General features: G+C 43.7%; 1 protein-coding gene and 1 long non-coding RNA gene across 2 annotated transcripts in view; both read right to left on the reverse strand.

Annotated features, from left to right (window-relative positions):
• Positions 1 to 4,830, reverse strand: part of FGGY (FGGY carbohydrate kinase domain containing) — a 149,432-nt gene extending 144,602 nt beyond the window's left edge. Inside the window, exon 1 of the mRNA XM_027698976.1 lies at positions 4,727 to 4,830. The gene's annotated coding sequence lies outside the window, so the exon portion shown is untranslated. The remainder of the gene's footprint in view (positions 1 to 4,726) is intronic.
• Positions 4,831 to 8,845: 4,015 nt separating this feature from the next.
• LOC113975229 lies at positions 8,846 to 15,464 on the reverse strand. Its single transcript, XR_003536787.1, has 4 exons — positions 13,633 to 15,464; positions 12,590 to 12,727; positions 10,875 to 10,956; positions 8,846 to 9,399 (listed from the first exon to the last, which is right to left on the reverse strand). It is a non-coding gene; the product is annotated as an uncharacterized LOC113975229 (long non-coding RNA).
• Between the last annotated feature and the right edge of the window lie 6,585 nt (positions 15,465 to 22,049).

The following is a 22,049-nucleotide window of genomic DNA, read 5'->3' on the forward strand; positions in this document are numbered from 1 at the left end:
GATTAGCAGACCTTGAAGACTTTTTCCTCTCCAAATTTGTTTGTGCTCTTTCTGAGTCCAGGGAAACTTTTGTAACTGCAAACTACTGTGGTAATGGGTTATAAAGTTCTGTGTAAACAATGCAAGAAAAAGCCCTTTGGTTTGCTCTGAGTGTGCCACCTGCTAGTTTTGTTTGATGTGTCTGAGTTCCTGAGCTAGAGGAGACATTAAGCAATTGCTCTGTATTTACCTTCTCCATGCAGTCACGATTCCATGGCATTCTGAATCATCCCCAGAGGGCTCACTGCAACTCTCCACAGACCACGGGTGATGAGCTGAATTCGCAATCTCAACACGGTCAGATAAGTCAAAAAGCATTTTTCTGCTCTCTGACTGTTCATGGATGTGGCAGTAACAAGCACCATAACACAGTAAGCACTAATAAGCAAGCCAGAAATGATCCCAAAACCACTTTGGAGTAGAGATACAGCTCAAAAACAACGTGTTGGTGTCAACTAAGAAGTGCTGCTGTGGAGCATGGAGGTGGCTATGGAAGGCCAGGGATTTCCAACTTCAGGAAGTTCCCAAAACGCTGGCCTCCAGGAGCTCCTCACAACTATATGCTTGGAGAAGGCTTAGGGCTCATCTTGGCTTTCCTTGGAAGGAAGATCCAGGCCCCCCGGCAGCAGGCACAAGGATCATGCCCAGCACACCCCATGTCCTCCCCAGCCTGTGACTCTGCCACATAAAGGAAACACGCTCAGCTCCCTCTGCTCCAGTGCTCACCCAGCCCTGGGAACAGCAGGAAACAGCTGCAGAGAGGAGCTCTCAGGAAAAAGGAAGGCTGAGCAAAGGGCCACGGGAACACACAAAACCAGATGAGAAGACACAGGCTACTGGGAAACCCAAGGGCTTCAATTTCCTCAGGAGCTCTCCCAGCCCTGCTGGGACTGAGCCATCACTCCAAAAGCAGGGTCTGATCCTGCATCCATTAGTGCCAAATTCCCAGCCACATTAGGAGTTCAGGATTAAACTCCTGACACTTGTGAACATCACAGGTGCTCTCACAGGTTGGCAGCATTTTGAACCTTTGCCATAACCTACAACTTGTCAAGCAGAGGAAATGGTGATCAATTTATGTCAAGACATAATTCTCACACAGGAAAACCTACAGAATAAGGGGGGTATATAGAGCACCCTTTCCTCTCCACATCCTGGAAAGGGCAATGGATACAATCCACGCACACCAAGCTCTTTAGATCCATTCCCTGACCTGACGCTGCTCCCCCAGAGGCTGTGCTAATGATCTGGCAGCCAGACATGTCCCAAATGACACTGCAGGATGCCTGGAGCTCTGAAAGAAGACACTATCTTGTTTACATTGACTGAGGGGGAAAAATGCCATCTGATTATTACATAAATTCTGGCTGTAGCAGCTTCATGACTAGTTGAAAGGAGGTAACAGGCTCCAAAATGACTGATGGATCCAAGTGTTTGGATCCACCAGCTTATTAATCTAATGCTGAGAAAGATCTTTCTTATCCCTGTGTCTCTATCACTTTAACCTAACCCATGATGGACAGAAAGAACAATCTCTGTTCTTTCCCTGTAAAATTGAGACAGATCCCTGTACTGTGACAGGAATTTTTTTCATTCTCTTTTATGCTATAACAGAAATGGAGAAACAAATAAAAAACTCCAAACAATGAACAAAACATGCCAGAAAAAAAGAAGCATAAAATAAACACAGTTCTAGCACAATAATGTTAATTTGCAAAGTACCTGTTTAAGTTGTAACATGTAACATGGGAGTGGATGCAATTCAAAAGGCACAATTACAGTTCACGTAACAGCTTTAAACTGCATTCCTGGAGCAAACCAGCCTCGGCACCAGGAGCTTCTGTGCAGCATTACGTGGAATTCTGGGCAAATACAGCCATTATACTACTGTGGATACTGAATTAGCCAACTTAGGTTAATGCTGATATTCTAACTTTAATCCCATCTTTAGATTCCAGTGCTACATCATGGTTGAATCTGGCACTAGCCCTGTGATTACGTACCAGCAGATCAGTATAAAAATAATTTGTTCTGAGTTCACAGTTTTATGAAATGACAAAACATCAAAATTAGCATTCTGGCTGAAATCCACTGCATTTCCCATCAAGGCTTACACTTTAAGCAACATCTGAACCAACTGCCTATAATTACTCCTGGCAGATACTGGAGCACTTAGGCCAGCAGCAGATGCAAGAGTGAAATAAATTTTTAAAGACATGCTGCAAACCACTTCTTTCAGGATGCTCAGCCCAGAAGCAAACATGTGTCTATAGGCCGAATCCACAGTTTATTACACAGTATTTGTTCACTCTTGCATAGCAAAAGCCTGGGAAGAGTGAAAGCCCCAAGTAATTCATCAGTTTAAAATTAAACATTTATTTGGGCTGCAATTCCAAAAACACTAGCCCTGAAGTTCCTGTCACAACTACTTAAGAGGAATTGAGGTTGCATATTAACTTAGGTTAAAAGGAACACTAATTCTGCAGAAAAATCTGTTGTTTAAACAGATCATACATGTTAACTTGTCTACATCCCCTTCTTTTCTACAGGGAAAGAAGAATCACGCCTGTCCCTCTGAAGCAGTGAGTTCTCCCCACATACACAGCTGGGGAGTTTGGTTGGTTGGTTTGGTTTTACCAATGCAAAATCTGCCTTCTTAATGAGCCCACCAGTCTCTTAACTCCAAACTTCTGCAAAGCCAAGCCTGAAAAGATATCAGGCCTACAGCACTCTGTAAATTCCCTTCAACGACTTTCCCAAAACAGCTCAGAAGTCCAGAGCTGGAAAGCTCCCTTGCCTCAAACAGCTGAAGGTCACAAATTCTCAGACTTTATGAACACTCTGAGTAGTTTCCCTTTCACACATGGAAATGCAGAGGGGAAGCTGAAGGCAGCTCAAGACACCTTTCAAATGAAGCTCATTTCCAAGGCTGTGCCACTTCTGTTGATTTTGCACATCGGGCTGTTACAGTAGCAGGTAGCAGAGAAAAATGTCGAATCACTAGAAAAGCCCAAGATACAAAACAGAAACACACGGGAGAGCCGTTCTGATCCTCTCCCGTAAATCTACAAGTTCTTAGGAAACAGATTAAACTCTAACAGAATCAAAGGAATGTTTGAAAGAAGGATGACTTATGGAAAGAGAGAAAACAGGCTTATTGAAGTAGTACAAGAAACAAAATGGATAAGAGTCCTTATTTGGGAAGAGAATTTTTTCAAAAGAATCAACATTTTAAAATGGTAATTTAGCTGAGAAACACAAAACGGAGTAACAGAAGTGGCTAAGAATACACATAAAATCTTCCCAGCATAGAACTACTTTGTTTAGTCTCTTCTGGCACTATAAATTTATTTCTTCCATGATTCTTATAGCTGGAAACAACTGTCCCTGCAAGCACTCAATTCCCCCTGTATTCCTCTTTCCTCCTCCTATCCCAGACACACTTCCCAGGGGAAAAAAAGTGACTTTTTTTTACTATATGCTCATACACGTTCCTGAAGGAAAGGGGGGCATTAACACTACAGACCCTTTAAAATGTCAATGTTTTTGAACTACATTTAAGTACATTTAGAAAAAAGTTAATTCAAGTTAATTAAGCAAATGGTCTTCCAGGATGAGGGAATATATGAGGATTAAGAAAGACAAGACCACCTTCACAGCAGTGTGGTTGCTTATCACTTTCTAAAAACCTCGGAGATGACTGAGCCCGCTCCTCTCTTTCCCTGGAATTTGTTTCCTAAGTGTTCTCCAGACAAGAAGCATTGGTGCTACATTTATTAAACTTCCTAACAAATCCCAGGCTCCTCAGCAGAGAAAGGATCTGCAAGGTCAGTGCAGAGCCCGTCACCAGAGAGGAACACGGCTGTGACGGGACGCTCTGGAACCAAGCACAAGCAAATTCCAGCAGGTTACTGGGATGGGCTCCCTGCCAACCCCTGAGCTGCGTGGGAAGGCAGGAACAAATGTCATGGGAAGGAGACAGGGCTGCGAAGGTGCAAGAAAGCGGAGCTGCATGAGGATGGAGGAGGCAGCGGTGGAAGCGGGACACCAGAGATACCAGACTGGAAACTGCATTTATGGAAATATCACGGGGATCTGGAGGATTAGGCCAATGTATGAATGATGTGCACGTCCCACCTGCCCACCAGGTCATCCCAGCGCTGCCATCTGAGGGAAGGCGGCGGGGAAATGGTGATCCAGCACCTCAGGAGGAGGCACTGGGACCATGTGTGTGCCCAGCCCAGCCCAGGGAAGCCTCAAATGCCTCCCCGGCAGTGGGGGCTGTGAAGACCAGCCCCATTCCCATTAAATGTAGGAGTTATACATGTAAATCCTATGATGCCCCACGAGCTCCACGAAAACCACGCTGTGAAGTGATTTGGAGCGATTAAATCGCTCAGCCCACGCACGGCCGGGGCGCCGCGGGGCCCGAGGCTGCGTGAGCGGCTCCCTGGGGAAGGAGGCGGGGCTGGTGATTAAACAACAACACGAACGCGAGACCTCAGTTTAGCAGCAGGATCCGAGTCCTCGAGGAGGGGGATGGATTCAGAGAAGGGACAAGGGCAGCGACAAGGACAGGGACAGGGCAGGGACAGGACCCGCCGCCGCGCTGAGGCAGCGCGCGCTCCCCTCACGGTCGCGCGGAGGGGCCGGTGGCCGCCGTGCCCTGGCGAGCGCCGTCACTTACTTGTCCACCCTGACACTACCCGGGCCGCGCACACCCCGAGCAGGGACGTTCCCTGAAACCCGCCGCTGCCGGGAAACCCGCCGGGCTCCCCCTTCCCGGGCCGGCCGCGCCTGCGCCGGGAAGCGAAGGGAAGAGAAGGGAAGGGGAGGGAAGGAGAGGTGGGAGCGGCTCGCAGGGTTCCTTCGGCGCTATGGGGCATCGGCGCAGAAGGAAGGGAATCGCCTTTATCCTGTGTTTAAAAGCGAATAAAGCACAAAGAAGGCGGGGGGTTGGCTTGGTTTGCTAAAGGGGTTGGTATATCGTATTTATCGGCCCCGTTGCCCTCATAAAGGACTGCAAAATACAGGCGGTCAGAGAAGCGTTGGAGCGGTGCAAGAAGCCACATGGTGAGCCCCGGGAAGGAGATACACAATACAGAAAAATAAATATATATACAAGAATAAATATAATAATAAACATATGTAAATATGGAAGAGTATATATAAATATATAGACTATTAAATAAGCAGGAGGGAATGTCAGAGCTAATGTCCACCACCCTCTGACCCATAAATATGTAATTGCTTCTTAAATAAATAAAACACGGCTGTGAGCCGCGAGTGTGATGTTCTGCACAGAGTTACTCTGAGAGTTTTACCTGAAAAGCTGGGAAACTGCTGATGTGAGGAATAAACCCAGAGTTTAGTTAAGGTTTGCTTAAAATGGAGGGAGGACGGGGCAGTGGGATCTGCTCAAATGCATCCCTGGGAAACAGAGATCACAGAATCAATTAGGTTGGGAAAGATCTCTGAGATCATTGAGTCCAACCCATGGCACAGCCCTGGCTGCACACTGCAGATCCCACCACAGCCCTCTGTGACCTTCCACAACCCATGAAGGGAGGAGCAGATGGCAACCCTCACATTCCCATCATGTCCAAACACTTCTGGCCCCAGGAAGCCACCAGGGATTTTTCCCGTTATCCCCCAAATATTCTACAGCAGGAAATCTTGCAGCAAAAAAGCTGTCTTGCAACATTTCCAGAGTATTCCCACTTCGGCCTAGGCAGAAATGCTGCAGGAACAACCTTGCTCAGGGAAAGATGAGTGTTGTCTCGTGGTCAGAGCACAGGGTTCGTGGTCAGGAGCTGTGGGTTCTCATTCCAGCTTTACCACTGAATCATTTTGAGAGCTTCTCTAGTCACTTTGTACTACAACCAGTTAGTAATTTTCCGTTGGAATGATTTTCTGATGGAAAACACTGCTACAAAACTGAAATCTGGGTGAAAATCCGTTTTCCCATTGGGAATACCTTGCATGTAGGTGGGGCAGGGAAGGACATTTGACTAAATGGAGGTTTTCTTGCATTAATTCAAATGTTTTGCTTTGAATAGATAGATTTAAAAAAAAAATCTCTCTATTGACTGTAATTCCAAATCAGCCTGTGGCACAGTGGGAGTGTGTGCTCTCATGCTCTGCTTTGCTCCAAGACAGGTCTGCACTCTTGTAATAGGATTCAAATGTCTCTTTTCTGAGACATTCCATCCCGATCTGAGTCCAACCTGGCCCATGGGGACAAATCCCACTCTGACCAGGGAAGTGCTCCATGGAGAGAAAGTGCAGGACTCAGAGACACAAACAAGCTGTTTCACATTAGTTCAGTGACCTAAAACAAAGCGCCGTGACTGTGGAGACACCCAAATGTTTTGTTCAACTGAAAAACAGTAAAACGAAGTCCAGAGAAATGGACCTGAGAGTGCTTCTGTCTCTGACAATCAAATCCTACAACCCTACCATGCACATGCTGGGCGCTGGTTCATAGTTCTGACTCTTCACCCTCCCAACTATCTCCTTTCTTTGCTGTTTTGCTCCAGAATCCTATTTCTCTGTTCAGTAAAACCAAATTTATTTCTGTCCCCTATATATTCATACATTGCCAACACTTTCTTTTAATCTAAATAATACTTATTCTCCTCCCACAGTGTATTTGTAGACACCTTTTAAATCCCTTCTTTTGTTTTGCCAAGTTAAACATTAACCATGTACATTTTCTTTCGTAACAGCAAGTTTTGCAGTATCTAATAAGCTTTCTCTGCACTTGTTTCAGTCAGAATTCATCTTTTCTGAGCACAGGTGATCAGACCCTGACATAAAGTGTAATGTTCAAAATGATGGCTTGCTAGAGACTTGTATAGTGGTGATGATAATTCCCTGTGCACTCTTTTAGTTACAGACAGGGATCAATTTTGCCATTTTTATACCTATATCACATTAGCACCTCAGTGTATCCAGGTCTTTTTGCTCCAAGAAGTAGCAAAAATAAGTACAGACAAATGTATTAACTTAAGATTTCTAAATACATTTTTTCCATTTCATCTCACTTCCCTAGCACTCACATGATTTCTTTCCAAGGGGGTGACAAATGAAGACATTTCCAAGAAAGTTACAGGATCTCCAGCCTCCAAAATCAAAGCCCTGAAAATGCCTTCTTTTTTTTTTAATGGAAGAATCAGAGTTTAGATTATTACATATTCCCAAGCCCACATGAGGTTTAATTCATTGCTCCTTTGAAATATTCTGAAAGCCGAGGGTTAAGAGGTGTTGTATTAGTGCAGAATAATGATGATTGATTGATTTGTGCTTGTATCAAATGCAGGAGGAGTAGGAACATGTGTGGTGAATCCTCTATAATTTCAAAATCTTTCTGTAAAGCTGAAAATCCCCTGTAGATGTATGAAATGGAACCCAAGACCACCTTTCCCTGTTTAGAGCGTGGCTGTTGTGGTTTTGCTTCCAAATAACCCCTCTCTTTTTCCAAGATTCTGGACAGATTCACTTAAAATATACCCTTTTGCATTTTCATTACAGAGTAACTGATGAAAATTCCATTTTAAATGGACTTTCTGGGAGAGAGGGACATTCTTTTTATCATTATTAACCAAAGCCCATATTTCAAGCTGCAGGGATACAGCTCCAGGTAGTGTAAATCAGCATTGCCCGGGATGGCCCTGAGTCCTCTCAACCAGCCCCTCAGAACAATTTAGTGGTTTTAGATGACAGTTGGCATCTTTGAAATATTCTCTGTTGCAGAACTAGACTAGATGTGACACTTGCTGCAGAAGAAATCTTGCATAAATCTGTCCAAAAAGACTCAATCATATTACTTCACTACTCATGGTAACCTTTGGAGGCCAAAGTCCAGACAGGTTGAGAAATGGAGCATGAGTCCATAAAGGTGACAATTCCATTAACTGCAATCAGAGGAAGAGGTGAATGGTGAGATAAAGACAAATTACTTCTTCTATAAAGAAGAGAAAATATGTGTGTGAAGGGGAAAGAGATGGAAGGAACATTTTCCAGCTTTGTCAAGGAAATAAAGATCCAGCCCCACTCTGTTGAGATTAACACAAAAATGTCTCTTGGGCTCTGTGGATCCCAGTTTTGCCCCAACGCCCTGGTAAATATCAGTGGGAAGCATCACTTTGGGAGTGCAGATATTCACATGGGAGACACCCCAGCAAAAAACCACGTGCAGAATTCCTCACTGAATTGCCCCCACAGCCATGCTGGAATTGCAAACACTGGGCCTGGATTTTCAGTTAACAGGGCATTTTGCAAAAATAACTATGTGGAAAAATTGTTGGCACTTCTGAATCCAGTGATTCAGGATTCTGAAATACACCAGACAACATCTCCCAGCCCAGTGGGTGCATTTCAGCCCCAGAGGCTGAACAGAGATGGCTTTGAGATCTATGTTTGGGCCCCAAATGAAAGAGTGGGACATACTGATGGTGTGTGACATTTTCAAGGGTTTCTATGCAGAAAACTTCATCTAAAACCAATCCATGTACAAACCAGAACAAGGCAAGCAAATTGTTTTACTTCCAGAAGTATCTCTGAGCATCCAAAAATTCCACTTAGGTGTTGATTAGCAACACAATGAAAGGGAAGACAATATTTATAAAGGTTCTTGTATCACGTGTGCTCAGGCAGTTCATACAAGCACTTGAGAGTGGCTTTTAATCTCATTTTAAATAAGTATAACAGTGGTATAGGACATAGAAGCTGGAGAATACTCTGGATGAAATGCTCATGGGGTCATTAGATTAGGACTATTCATTCAAACAGGGAAATAGGGAAGTAAAAACCAATTGAATTTTTTGTAACGACAAGAAGGAATTTTTGAGTGTACCATAGGAAAAAAAGGAAATTTCCTTTGGGGGACTTTTTCTGTTTTTAACAGAAATATTAAGTTACACTCAGATACTTGAGCAGCCAAAAAGGGAAATCCCTGTTTTACACGGCTCTAAATATAGCTAGAAAAAAAATAATTCAGATTTTATCAATTTGTGACCCATTTGGGCAGCTCACCTTTTAATACCAAAGTCAGAAACTGATACAAACAAACATACAGTATTTCAGGCTCCAAAATTCCAGTGTCTTGCCCACGGCCTGTTCCTGCCTGCCCTCTTGGCTGGACACCAATATCCTTTATTCTCAGGGGAGTCAGCCTTCCAAAAAACCACTTGGCACTCGAGTCAGGGCTGCTCTGTTTTCTAACGTTCACGGCAGGCAGGATGTTTTCCGACTCTGGTACCCAACAGTTGAGCATTCCAGACAGCACGGGGATTTTTCTTCCAAAACCACACTGCCAATGCCATAAGAATAAGTGAAGTTTTGTGACACCATGTGATCCTGGTGGGAAAATGGGATGACTTTGTTGTCACACAGTGATGCACAAAGGGAAAATGTGCATGGCTCTTGCCACCTTTGTAAATTCTCCTTCTGGGGTGTGAATGCTGAAAAAATGCTGGCCTAAAGTCGTGTTTTCATCAACTGGTTCCCCTCTGGGAAGGCTGCCAGATCTCCACGGATTAGTTAAGGAGAAGACCCCCCTCCCAAACTGTCTGGCCAGAAAAGCAACCTACTGGTGCAGTGTGGCAGAGGGGATGCTCAGCAGTCTGTGCACGCAGTATTTTCAGCAAGTGAAAATGTTCTGTTTGCTCCACAGAACACACAGTACAGATACCCATGCAAATTTTTGTCTATGCCTTTATACTCCTTAAATATTAGAAATATTAATATTATCATTAACATTTATATGGAAGTAATTCCTGAGCTCACTGATGTCAGGCCAACTCTAGCTGTGCAGCCTTTCCTGTGTGCATCAGACACGGCTCAGGTGAGGGCAGGCAGGTGACAACTCACAGCCAGGACTCCTCACTGACCAGGGGCAGACGGAGGCAGATTGCCACACACATCTCTCATCACAGCTCTGTGCCACAATCCAGATGTGCAAAATCATGAAATCACAATCTCTCGAGCTGGAAATGAATTTCACAAGCCAAGCTGTGAAAATCTTGTCGAGCTCCTCAAATTTCACAATACCTCACATCTCCAGAAAAACAACTATAATAGAGGTTAAATATTCTTTCGGCAACATCCTTCCAAGGCTTTTTCCATAGGATTTGACCAGCTTGTGAGAAGTAGTTTGTTACAATGGTGATATATCACACAGTGGTGCCAAATCCAGTCAGTGTGGAGAGGATTGAAGGCAGCTCAAACCCCCTTCAGGCAGCATGTCTTGATTCCACACCTGGCACCTCCTACAAAAGGCAGATCCTATTTTGCCCTTTGAATTCCAATGCCAGTGAACACAGTCATGGGAGGCAAGCAGTCAAGATCTGTTAATTTGTAAAAAATATAACTCTCTGTTCTCCAAGTGTAGGATTAACTGGGATCTGTACTTCCAAGATTATAAACAACACACAGCTTTTCTCCAAAACTTGTTGCAAAAAGTACAAATGATGTTCTAATGCCAGCACTGTAATCTTTATAAATCTTAGATGGAGCAGGGGCTCATTCCATTACATAAAAAGAAGTTTGTAGGATCATGTAGCCACCTGCAAATCATACACAAATAGGCCAAACAGCACGAGAAACAGGAATAAAATCACCATATATGTAGCTGGTTCCTATAGCAGAGAGAGTGTCATGTTCTGTATACAACCCAAAACAAATTGTCTGCTTAGAATTAAAATATGATGCTGTTTCCAAAAGTCTTGCCTCTGGGGAGATAATTTTTATACCACAGGGCAGATTCAGCCCTGGTGTAGGGTTTCTGATTTTCATGGAATTGCACCATTAAGGAATTTGGCCCAACATCTTACCCACACTGATGCAATTCAACTTCTAAGGGACAGTTATGGGGTTTCCTCCTAAGTAAGGCCAAGTTTCTGGAACAAGGGAAGTCTGTAAAAGAAACGGTCGGAGGGATGTTTTAGTCTGGCATTTGGGAACATTCACATGTTAGAAAATGTCACAGGGTTTATTTTGTATGTCTTCTTGCACATTTGAATTTCGTGCTTTTTCTTCTTCCTTACAGATACATTGTCAGTAGGTGGTCGCAGCAGAACTGGATAAGCCCCAAATAAATGTAATGAAATGATTATAGACAGTGTGAGTAGAACAACATTTGTGGATCCAGTTCATTCTGCCTCATCTTTGTTATATAAATCTATTTTGCAAACTTAATGCATTGCCTGACCTTTCAATATATGATTAGCAGAACATCTGCACCACTCAGGACTCTGGAGAAAAATTTAAGATGTTAATTCACCAACATTTTAGGTACCTTTAAATGTTTTGGGCATGACTGATCTCACATAGTGCCTTGGATTTATGCTTTGTGTGACAGATGGAAATCTGAAGCACACACTGATGCTCTCACTGATGTTGAAAACTTCTGTGCAGAATCACAGAAAAGGAGCTATAACACCTCCCTGCTCCTGGAGCTAACCTGGTATTTCCTAAAATTCTGCAGCCTCACAGGTCATGGCCCAGAAAACAGGAGTTTCCCCGGCTCTTCCTGCCAGCGCTGCCTGTACCGGGCACTGTGATGGGGTGGGATGTGATCCTGTCAGGGGGCTGGGGGAGATTATTCCCTTCCCTCTGCAGTTGTTCAAGCTGCCCAAACAGCACAGAGCAGATGCTCAGTTTCTTAAGGCTTCCTGGGAAAATCAACACTGTTTCAAAACCAGAACCAAAACTCTGGAAAGATTAATCGAGCTTGGGTCAAGAGGGAGGAAGGATGAAATAGCTTTTGACAGCAGTGAGCTGGTAAATGATGTGCCCAGTGCTGAGCTCTCAGCATTGAGTCAAAATATTCAGTGTATCACATCAAAAACTCCTTTAGACTATTGACATAATATTAGAAAGAACATGGAAAAAGATAGAACAATCAAAGGTACATTTTCAATTTCCTACTTGCATTCTTACACTAATCTGACAATCATAAAGACTTAGTATAAATCAAATGGAGCAAATGCTATCAATAAATTAAAATGTATGGAGAAATGTGTTTTAATGTGTGCACAAGAGTTAAAAAAAAACTTTGGCACAGCTGCAGTTCAAAGTTTTTTCCAGTGTTAAGCACAAGCAGCAAATGAAGCAGCTTCAAGCATTCTTTAAAATCCCATTCTTTAAAATCCATTCTTTAAAATCCCCAAAGGGTTGCTACCCTTTGGATTTTACAGTTTGTCTTTCCAGAGCAATGATAAAACCATCACAGCTTTAATCAACTTTTTGAATCATTGACCAGTCTAAAAAGCTGAAAGTGAAATAAAAGTCAAGACACATAAAAAACCAGAAATACTGGACATTTTTGCCATTTCTGTCAACCACAGGTAGGAATGTTGTTAGAAAGCAAGATAAGAAATCGAGGAAGGGAATAAGTGGTAACTGCTCCCTTATTTTAGGTTATTTTATGTCTGACTGTTTCAATATTAGGAGGAATATGTGACTGGGTGCGTAACTCCACCCTCTCCAAGAATTGCTGGGATCATTGTTTATGAGTGTGATCCAAACACAGGAACAGTTTCCTTACCTACAGTCTGTTGCAATCATGGAAATACCATGGGATGTTCCCATTGATACCTTCTCCCCATCGTCACAGCACACCCTGAGAACTCCTCATCTTGGGACATACAGGATTATCTACTTAGCCCCAAGCTTTGGAAATCACCTTCATATGGAATAAACAGTACCTGCTAGAGTTGCTTTGTTTTAATGTTAGTGAAGGAAAGAAATCCCAGTAAGAGCTGTGGATGTGACTGTTTGTCATCCTTTGAGAAAAAAAATGTTCTAAGTCAGCTCAGTGGTACTTTTGTCACTGAGTTTCTAATGTTGAAAACTGACACCAGTACCATGACCTGAATAACTTAAAATTTTGACCCAAAAGTAATGTCCCCCTGTAAAAGAAAGACCTCCCAAATTAAGACTTCAGCTGCTCCATCTTGAGCTAGACAACTATTTTTCTAAGCTGCTGCCTGAATTGGGCTTCAAACCAGAACTGAATGAATGCAGAGGAGGAAGCCTAAGGTACAGCAGTTAAAATATATGGAGGTTTGTGGAACATTGAACCCTTCAGAGTACAAAATATTTGCAATTTGGTATTACAAGCATTTCCCTTCCCACCGGAAGGTTAGTTTGTTAGAGAGGAATATTTTGCTGTCAGAGAATATCACAGGCTGCTCATGTTCTTGCTCATTAACTTCTTTTCAAGCAGAAGAAAATTCGTGTCACCTGTGGTGAGGGGTGTCTTGGTCAGATTGTTCTCTTATATCTTACCTAGTCCTAATAAAGGGAACCAATTCAGAGGTTGAGAGTAGTATTTTTGGCCTTTTAACCATGGCATTTTCAAGGTAATCCATATTTTAGCAGTGGCCCATGACGTTACCTTCATTTGTAACCTATTGCCAGATTTATTCCATAGACTTTTGCACAGATCCTGGGACCAGAGAGGCTCATGACTGCAGCCCCTCCCAGCCCAGCTTCCAGCAGCACATCCCAGCCCTCTGCAGCATGTTTAGCAAGCGAAACCCCACATTGGCACTCAGGGTTGAGTAACAGTGTTCTTGGTACACCCACCCAATGTCCTGAATGTTGGGTAACAGGAAACCAGGGGATGGAACAAGCCACTGCTTTTGGTTTCTGAGCCCCTGAATCCCTGAGAGGTTCTAGGGGGTATCTGCTCTGTGACAACACTTCCCATTGTGTGTTCCAGCCAGGAAGATGGATGTACCTTAGTTAAAGTGAGTCATTCACTGAACCTGGGCCAAACTTTGAAGCAAATCTGGGCCAGTTTACTGCCTCGGGAGGAAACCTGGTTTTTGCATGAATTAGATGTGAAAATAAGCAGAGCCTGACTGACATCTTCTCCAAATTCCAACTGTAAGGGTAAAACCCAGAGGGCACGAGCCTCAGGCATGACAAAAATGAGGAGGGGAAAATGAAGCATCTGTCTCCCCTCCCAGATCCAGAGAGACACATGTTACTGAGAACTTAGGGTAAATTGTTAATTATTTAGACACTAATTAAGTAATGTTTATAGAGTGGCTTACGTATGTAAATGGATGTAAAGATGCTTGCTGTTTTCCTGCAGTCTCCAATTAAACCAACTTTCATTATAGAGCAAAGCAATTCCATCCCAACTTGTTACACCAGTTCTTTATCCAGGCAGCTTTTCAGCCAGTGCCCCCAGCTCAAACTGGGCTATTGTTGCTTCCCCACGGAAATTTCTGGTTTGCAGTTGTTTTAATTCCATCACCAATCACATTCTGTTTAATGATAATTTGATTTTGCATTGCAAGACCCAGATGTACATTAGGAGGTCACAACCTTTCCATTTATCTCCTAAAGTAACTATTTTTTCCCCGAGTTCCATCAGGTTAAAACAGTTAGCAATTTTTCTCCTTGAAGTGTCCCTTCAGCTTGGCTGAGATATATAATAGATCAGTGTAGCTACAAATGCATTACAACATTAGTCATCAATTAGTTTTAAACCATCGCTGTAATATATCATTTATCCAGCTTGCTGTAGCACTATTGTGAACATTTAATTTTTTAAAGGCATCTTGATTTTTTAACCTGATGGCTGCATCCCCCCTTTGTCTCCTGTGCAGACATCTCCTTAAGGAACAATAAAAATTAGATTTGTTTGACCCGCACTCAGGGTTCATTTAAGCGAGATGGATTTTAATTGCTCTGCCCAGTCTCCCAGACAGCTTTTATGTAATATTCCAGACATTTACGCACTGTCTTTCCCTGGCTGTGAGCAGGTGTGTGCCCACAACTGCCTGTAAAGCAGCTCTTACAATTCATTTCGCATCTCTGGCAATCCTTGGGGAAATTGCTTACTCTGAGATACCCACTGGCATCAAATTAAGGCCTCTGTTCATTGCCACATCTTCCCTCCTAATACCATTTTCTTTTGTCTTTAAGATTCACCTTTTTGTGTGGCTGACTCTAAAAGGGCTTTGCTGAGGACTGTGTTTCTTGAACTTGTCTTGTTGTCACAGAGCGCAGGTGACTTACCCCAAATACTGAGAATGGGTTCAGGGCCTGCCTCTCCCAAACCCCACATTGTCCTTCTACGATTTGCAATAAAATTTATGATTTGAAAAGGTTTGGATTCTGAGACAGCCGGGACTCGGAGCAGCAGGTCTGTGCCACAGTTTGGTATCTTGAAGGATCTCAAACTTCAATTAGCAGGTCACGCGAGCGAGTTATCACAGCACTGACTCAGAGCCCAAACACCCCGACTGCTCTGCCAGCTTGGAGTGGAGGCACAATGAGCTCACGTTTGCCCACGATGAACCTTATTTGCTCCAGCTGCTGCATCAGGGAGAGGAGAACCTCATGTGGAGAGTTCTCTCCCTGCTAACTCCCCTTCCACGGGTGATACAATCTGAAGATGAGGTCCTCTGTTTTTCCTGTTCTTCTCATTCCTAAAAAGGAAGATTTGGCTGGCCCATGAGTTAGCAAATCAGCACAAAAAAATGGGCCTCCTAAGCAGTTCTTTGTGCCTACAGCTGGTTCTGGTCTCCTCTCTGTTGGACACACACATGTGCTCAATTCCCAGTTGTGCTGGATGCCTATTAAAAGAACAAATCTGCAAGTGAGGAGGGTCTCTCCTGCCATGTCCATGGAAGTGAAATACGTAAATCTCCTGCATGCTGAGGGGAATGAATGTTCTAAGTGCTTGGGAGAACAGCTGTGAAAGAATAAGCAGTTTGTGTTCTGCTGCACAGTGTCACCCATCCAGCTCACGAAGCTGATCCTCATGTGGCACGTTGTGCCTGCTCCATGATGCTGCCTCCTGCTTCTGGGGGAGTGATTCAAAGTGCTCAGCGTTCCAGGCAGCACGGGAAAAGGGACAAACCTGCTCCTTCCACAATGGTACAACCAGCATGGTAATGGTGCACAGCAGCAAGGGAGCACTGGAGTGGGAAGGACAATTCCAGTTAGGGGCCCTGTGCAGGGAGTGGAGGTGGATATCATGGTGAGCCATGGACAGAGCTGTGGAGGAGCAGGGGAACTGCCTGTCCTTGCCAGCCTGGGAAGCCAGAAGAGGGATTGGAATAATCTTCCTCAGTGCCACTGGTTTTCTCAGTGCCAGTGGTGAATCCCGACCACTCAGGAGACACCCTGGAGTGAGACTGGTATATGACTGACAGGTGAATCACAAAACATTTAAAGAATATGAAGGGTTCAGTAGGACTGTGGAAGGAAGTTGTGTTTCCTTTCCTGAAAACCAAGCAGAATTTCCCACTTGACCAAAACCCAAAGTACAAGTGCACAGCTCAAGGCATTCACCTTCCGTGTGCCCTGAGCCAGCACCCAAGTCCCACCATAAACCACACCTATGGTTCCCCTCTGGGCAAGAGAGAAACAGCAGGACATGTTCAATGCTAATTATGGCATCAGTGGAAGAAACTCAGATGAGACATTCACTTTGAGAAGCCTTGGAAGAATTTTACTTGATGTAGAATCTTTGAACACAGCAGTGACATCAGGAAGGAGATGGGAGGTCCAATGCACTTATTTTGCATGTGGACACATCATTCTTAATTTCATATTCTGTGGGTTTTTTTCCCCTGGGGCTTTTATATCCATCAGTAACACACACCCCAATATTTTTTACTTCCCTGACAGAAGCACTGAAAATCAAACCCATTTATTGAGTACCAAACAAATGCAGAAATAAGAGCAGCTTCAGCACTAGAATACACATTTGTAACCCTCCAAGGACCAGATGCAGCAGAGCTGGAACACTCAGCAGCTGTAATGTGCACCAAGAAGTCACATTTGTTCAAGAAAAATCACATTACTTATATTAATTGGATGTGTCCAGCCCATCCTGAGTCCACTTAAGCCTTGGCAAACCTCTAGCTCTGAGCATAACAAAGGTATTAATACAGATATTCCTTTATATTATCCCATTTACATAACAGGTCCCACCTTTGCAGCCTAATACTTATCCTTTGGAACACAGAGAACTATTGACTCATATCTGGACTGGGTTGCCAAAACCTCCTAAATTTAGAGATGTTTGGAACAAGAAAGAGAGTTTGGTTCAGGCCCATCCACTACAGCAAATTGAACACAAGTCATCATCTACACGAGCGACATTTTCGGCGTGTCCAGAGCCTGGTGGGAGCTGACATTCCTTCTCTCAGAAAGATTTACAGAATCTGTGCATTGACAAGCATTGAGGTAAGCCCTGCTCTGAGGGCCAAGTGCATAAATTAGGCCTGTCCCCTCCCTTCAGTAGATTACATACACACTGTAGGTTGGCTCACTGTGCTTTGGCAGCTCCCAGTCTGTGAGCGTGTGTTCACAGAGAGGGAGTTCGTGTCATACTCGTGCATTTACATTTTCTTTTCTAAGGCTTTGGTGCAAGGAATATGTTGCACATAATTTTTTCCCTCCATTTACATCAGATACTGGATTAAATAGACAGGGAAAAAAAAGTACTATTAACATGTTGGCACATATTGCACTTTCTCAGCAGAAACTGTGTCGCTTGAGCATCAGTTTGGTTTAAATTATGTAGGTCAGTGTAAGGTCAGCAAGAAGTGCTGGATTAGCATCCTCAGAGACTGAGGTCCTCTCCTCACTCTCAGAACAAGGCCACATCAAGAAATGTCATTAAAGCTTCATGCACAAAGACAGGGATATTTCCTCAGGCCAACCAAGTGCTCACCTGTTCCATGAGCCCTTGGCTTACATGGAAAACAGACTGGCCAGTTGGCAGGATGATGAGGGGACTGACACTGTCAAACTGCTTCTTCAAACACTGTCAGGGTTTTAAGAGCTGCATATTTGCAGTAGTCCATGTACCTGTGAAATGACTGAATCACTGTCTTCCATGTGTCAAAATGATGCCATTTCTGGGCTGCTCCATCTTCCTCCCACAGATTAGCACATTTTAGGTAGAATGCATGGCCTGAAAACCCAAATACATGTGGCAGCTCAGACTGGCTCTTGGTGACTTCTAGAAAAGTAACACAGGGATAGCACTGGGAGCCCCACGCATCATCCCAAAGGCTTTTAGCTTTCCCAACTGGATTATCTGTGCTAAGCTTTTCTCTGTGACCTGAAGAACCAGTACAGTTGTTTCTCATTGAGGGCCAAAAGCCTCATATAATCAGGAAACATGAGAAAGAGGGCTTTCTGAAGAATGGAAAACATGAAACGATTTGGGATTAAATGACAAAAGAACTGAGTATTGTGCATGCATCTCCTGCATTTCCAGCAAATTCATGCCCTTGCCAGGCTTCTCACACAGCCCAAACACTCCTCTTCAAAATTCCATGGTATCCTATCTTCCAGGCTGCCTGGTATCTGCTCTTCCTCCGCTTCTTTCCAGGTTTTTTCACAGATCCATGGCATTCCAGCACTGTGGCATTTCTCAATGTCCCTTTGACCAACTGGAGGATGTGATACTTTGCATGGCATGTTCAGACTCTTCCTCCCACGGCTTCAGCCATTCCCAATGTTCCCTGTGCTCACTTCTTAGGAGGCAGAACTGTTGTTCCAGAAATTAGATCCAGCAATTACTTCATTCCAGAAATGAAAGTTGCAGGAAAGGTTTCCCTCCTTCCGCTTCTTTCTAAAAATATATCCAGGAAAACTAACTGATTGTTAGGGGCTGAGTTGGCAGCAGGGAGGAAATCCTGTGTGTCTGTGTCCTGTCTGTGTCCCAGAGCGTCCTGCCCTCTCCTTTTGGCTTGGCATGTTCAGCCCTGATTTGGAAGTGGCCACTGGTTGGGAGGTGGGTTTACCTGAAGAGGGAAAGAAAGTGATGATACATGAAATGGGCTGACAGTTCCCTGGTGGCCTGTGACAGGAGGAGATGGTGCCTCACTCAGTGATCCTTCTCTCCATAGCTTGGAGCTCCCAGCCCTGCTGCTCTGCTGGACTGGTCCTCCCAGCAGGGAAGGGGCAAAGCTGGCAGCACCTCAGGGATGAGTCTGCAACCTTGGTGTCAGAGGAAGACCATTCCCAGAGCAATGGCACTGCCTAGAGCAGCTCCCTCCTTCTGTTCCTCATCTTCAGAAGATCTGCTGTTTCACAGCCCCTTCCCTCCTCTCATAGGATTACGATCCATTAACGGCCCCAAAACACAGCCCTGAGTGCAATTCCCATACACAAGGCTTGGGAGACTCTCTCCGATGTGCACCACATTTTAAAAGAAATGCTTTCTCTTACACCACCCCCTCCTGTTCAGAGCAGCCTGGTAGCAACTACAGCAGACTCACAGTGGGAAATCTAACAGCACAGAAGTATCCACTGTCCACAATAATTTCCTTTACTGTGATTTTGAAGAAATGTGACTGCCGTGGTCTGAATATAAAAAAAAACAAACAGTATTTTGAGCATACTGCAGGAACTGCTGCTACAAAACTATGCAAATTCCAGAACTTCTGTTTCTGTAAATAAAAATTTTCCAGGGGACAACATCCAGAGGAGACAGTCATGTGCTCCAGCCTGAACAGGAGTCGGGAAATTCAGGGTCTAGTCCCAGCTCTACTCAGGCAGTTTGGCTCACTGGCTTCCACTTCCCATGGTAAGACCAAAATAATGATAATAAAAATCACAATGAAAGCAATTGAAAATATTTGCATAATTATGCAGCATGTGTTTGCATGCTTTGCATGTTAAACAAGGGGTTGTTCCTTATCCTACAATCTCAGAACAGATAGGGAAGTAGAAAGTGGGGAGGAGAATGGGAACAAAACCTAATGAGTGTAGAAGTAAACTCAGTTCTGTAGAAAAACAAGCTGAAATGTTTATTTAAGAGAGACTAAATAGGCAAAGATTCAGAGCCTGGTGGAAAAAGTCAGGGAGTTCCCATCAGAACAAAGGCTGTGACACAGAAGGATGGAAATAATTGTGGAAGAAGCTGATGAATGGGGTGGACTGGGCTGGAAATACTGGTGGAGCTGAAGGCCGTGTCGTGACAGGTGAACACATGATGATGAAGATGATGATGATGATGATGAATTCCTTTTCAGTTTGGACATGGATGGAACATGAGTCCTGCTGACTAAGGGTGACTGTGAGATTCTGCTGCTCCAGGACAAGGAGCATCAGCTGCATCCACACCAAGGCAGGGCCCCTGGAAACTCCTCTGTGAGTGTTATCTGCGGATCTGAGCCGCTTCCAAAGCTGTACTGGAGCCAAAACCCGCCTGGGGAAGAGATTGCCCCACAACCCTTTGATATGGCACATTCACCAGCAGGTTCAACCAGTAATTCATTGAACAAAGCACTCAAGTCAGTGGGACAAACCCATATGGGAATAAGTGTGAGTCACATTGGGGCAGAAGTGGCCTCCCTGCCCTGAGCCCATGCTGGAGCTGTTCCCTCTTCATCCATTCAGAGTCTGCCACAGGTCGAGTTCTCCTTCTGAAATATCAAGCTCTGCCTCATCTGGGACAAATTTACTGCCTTGATCTTTAGACCCCACTTTATGTGGACATGCCAGATGAGGTTTCCTGAACACTGATCCATGGAGACAGAAATATCAACAGGAATTAATGCAGAGAGGTGTCACCTTGGCAGATTTAACTCACTGTGTCCCCTCTGTGCTCTGGCAACTTTCAGCCAAGGCCAGTTGTATGCTTTGTTCAACTAAATTAGGGAAAGGCTGATTTGAGAACAAAAAAATGAAGCTGAAAAGGAGCCGGAGGTTTCATACTCAATGAAGTAAAATAATAATCCCCTATCCAGAGAAAAATACATGATACTCTGGCAGTAAAATTCTTTGGAGCATCACAAGCTGTAAGTTACAAGAAAAAGGACAAAACATAAAGGAGAACAGACTGTGGGAGAACAGCAAGAAAAGCAGCTGGTTCTGATATTCCTATTGACAAAACTCTGGCTGGATACCAAATATACCTTTCCCACCCCAAAATCCTGTGGGGTTGAGGGGAGCACAAACATCCCTTATCATTCTTTATCATCAATTGTCAGTTCTACTTGGTGTCCAGCTACCTGAATTCAGATACAGTATGGTCCTTATCACCTCAAATAACAGCACCCTTTACCCTAAAGTCCTGTGGGTTCGTGTGGGGAGAAGCATGACCTGCCATATGGAAAATATCAGTCAAAATAAAATATTTTATCTTATATAAAGGCTCATTCACAGTGTCCCACTGGTGTTTGCCATAAAACCAAGAAAAAGTGAGGTTGTTTCAGCACTATCTGGTCTCAGAGACTGTGGATGGAAATCCATCCAGTTTTACTGCAGTCTGGCATAGACTTCCTTCATGCAAGGAGCACATTTAAGTGTCTACAAATTCCATAGATGTTTTTAGTAGAAGTGAGAGGTTGTGCTACCAAAGGAGAACATGAGCCAAAGATGTTCTATTATCCATATCCTATTAAAGGTCAGACAGAGCTCTTACCTCAGTGTTATAATGTGACCAGAAACTTAATTGAAAATATAGGAAAAGGTTATTAACAAAGAGATGAAGCTGTAGTAAATTTAACACAGCCCACAGAAGGACTCTTGATAGAAAGAGAAGGTTATATAGATAGATAGGCCTTTAATTAAGGTGTATTGATGGGTTAAGTGTAAATTTTCCAAGCAAAAATGAAGATAGAAAACTGGTAATTGCTTCCAATTTATATTATAAAAATCAGTCATATTCATTTTACTTCCTGTGACAGCCTTACTTAATTCTAAGCTTCATTCACTTAATTGGAAGGGAGAATTCTTTGAATAAAAACATAAGGAACTGAGGAAAGAGACGGGCAGATTGCAAGGATTGAATGAACAGCACTTTAAATGAAATCATTAAAACCCCTCGTCCAAGATTCACAGTAGATTCATGTTTGCTGTCCTCAAGGGATATTTATTATCAAAGCTGAGTGGGAAAAGATTGGGAATTATATCAGAAAAAAAGTCTCTAATGGTTCCTTGAAAATTGAATCTGAAGAACTCCCTGTTTCTATTGCTATCATAATTTTTCCATGTCTCAAAGTTAGTGTAGAGTA

Source organism: Neopelma chrysocephalum, unplaced genomic scaffold (assembly GCF_003984885.1).
Source record: "Neopelma chrysocephalum unplaced genomic scaffold, ASM398488v2 Primary Assembly neopelma1_135, whole genome shotgun sequence".
Lineage (NCBI taxonomy): Eukaryota > Metazoa > Chordata > Aves > Passeriformes > Pipridae > Neopelma > Neopelma chrysocephalum.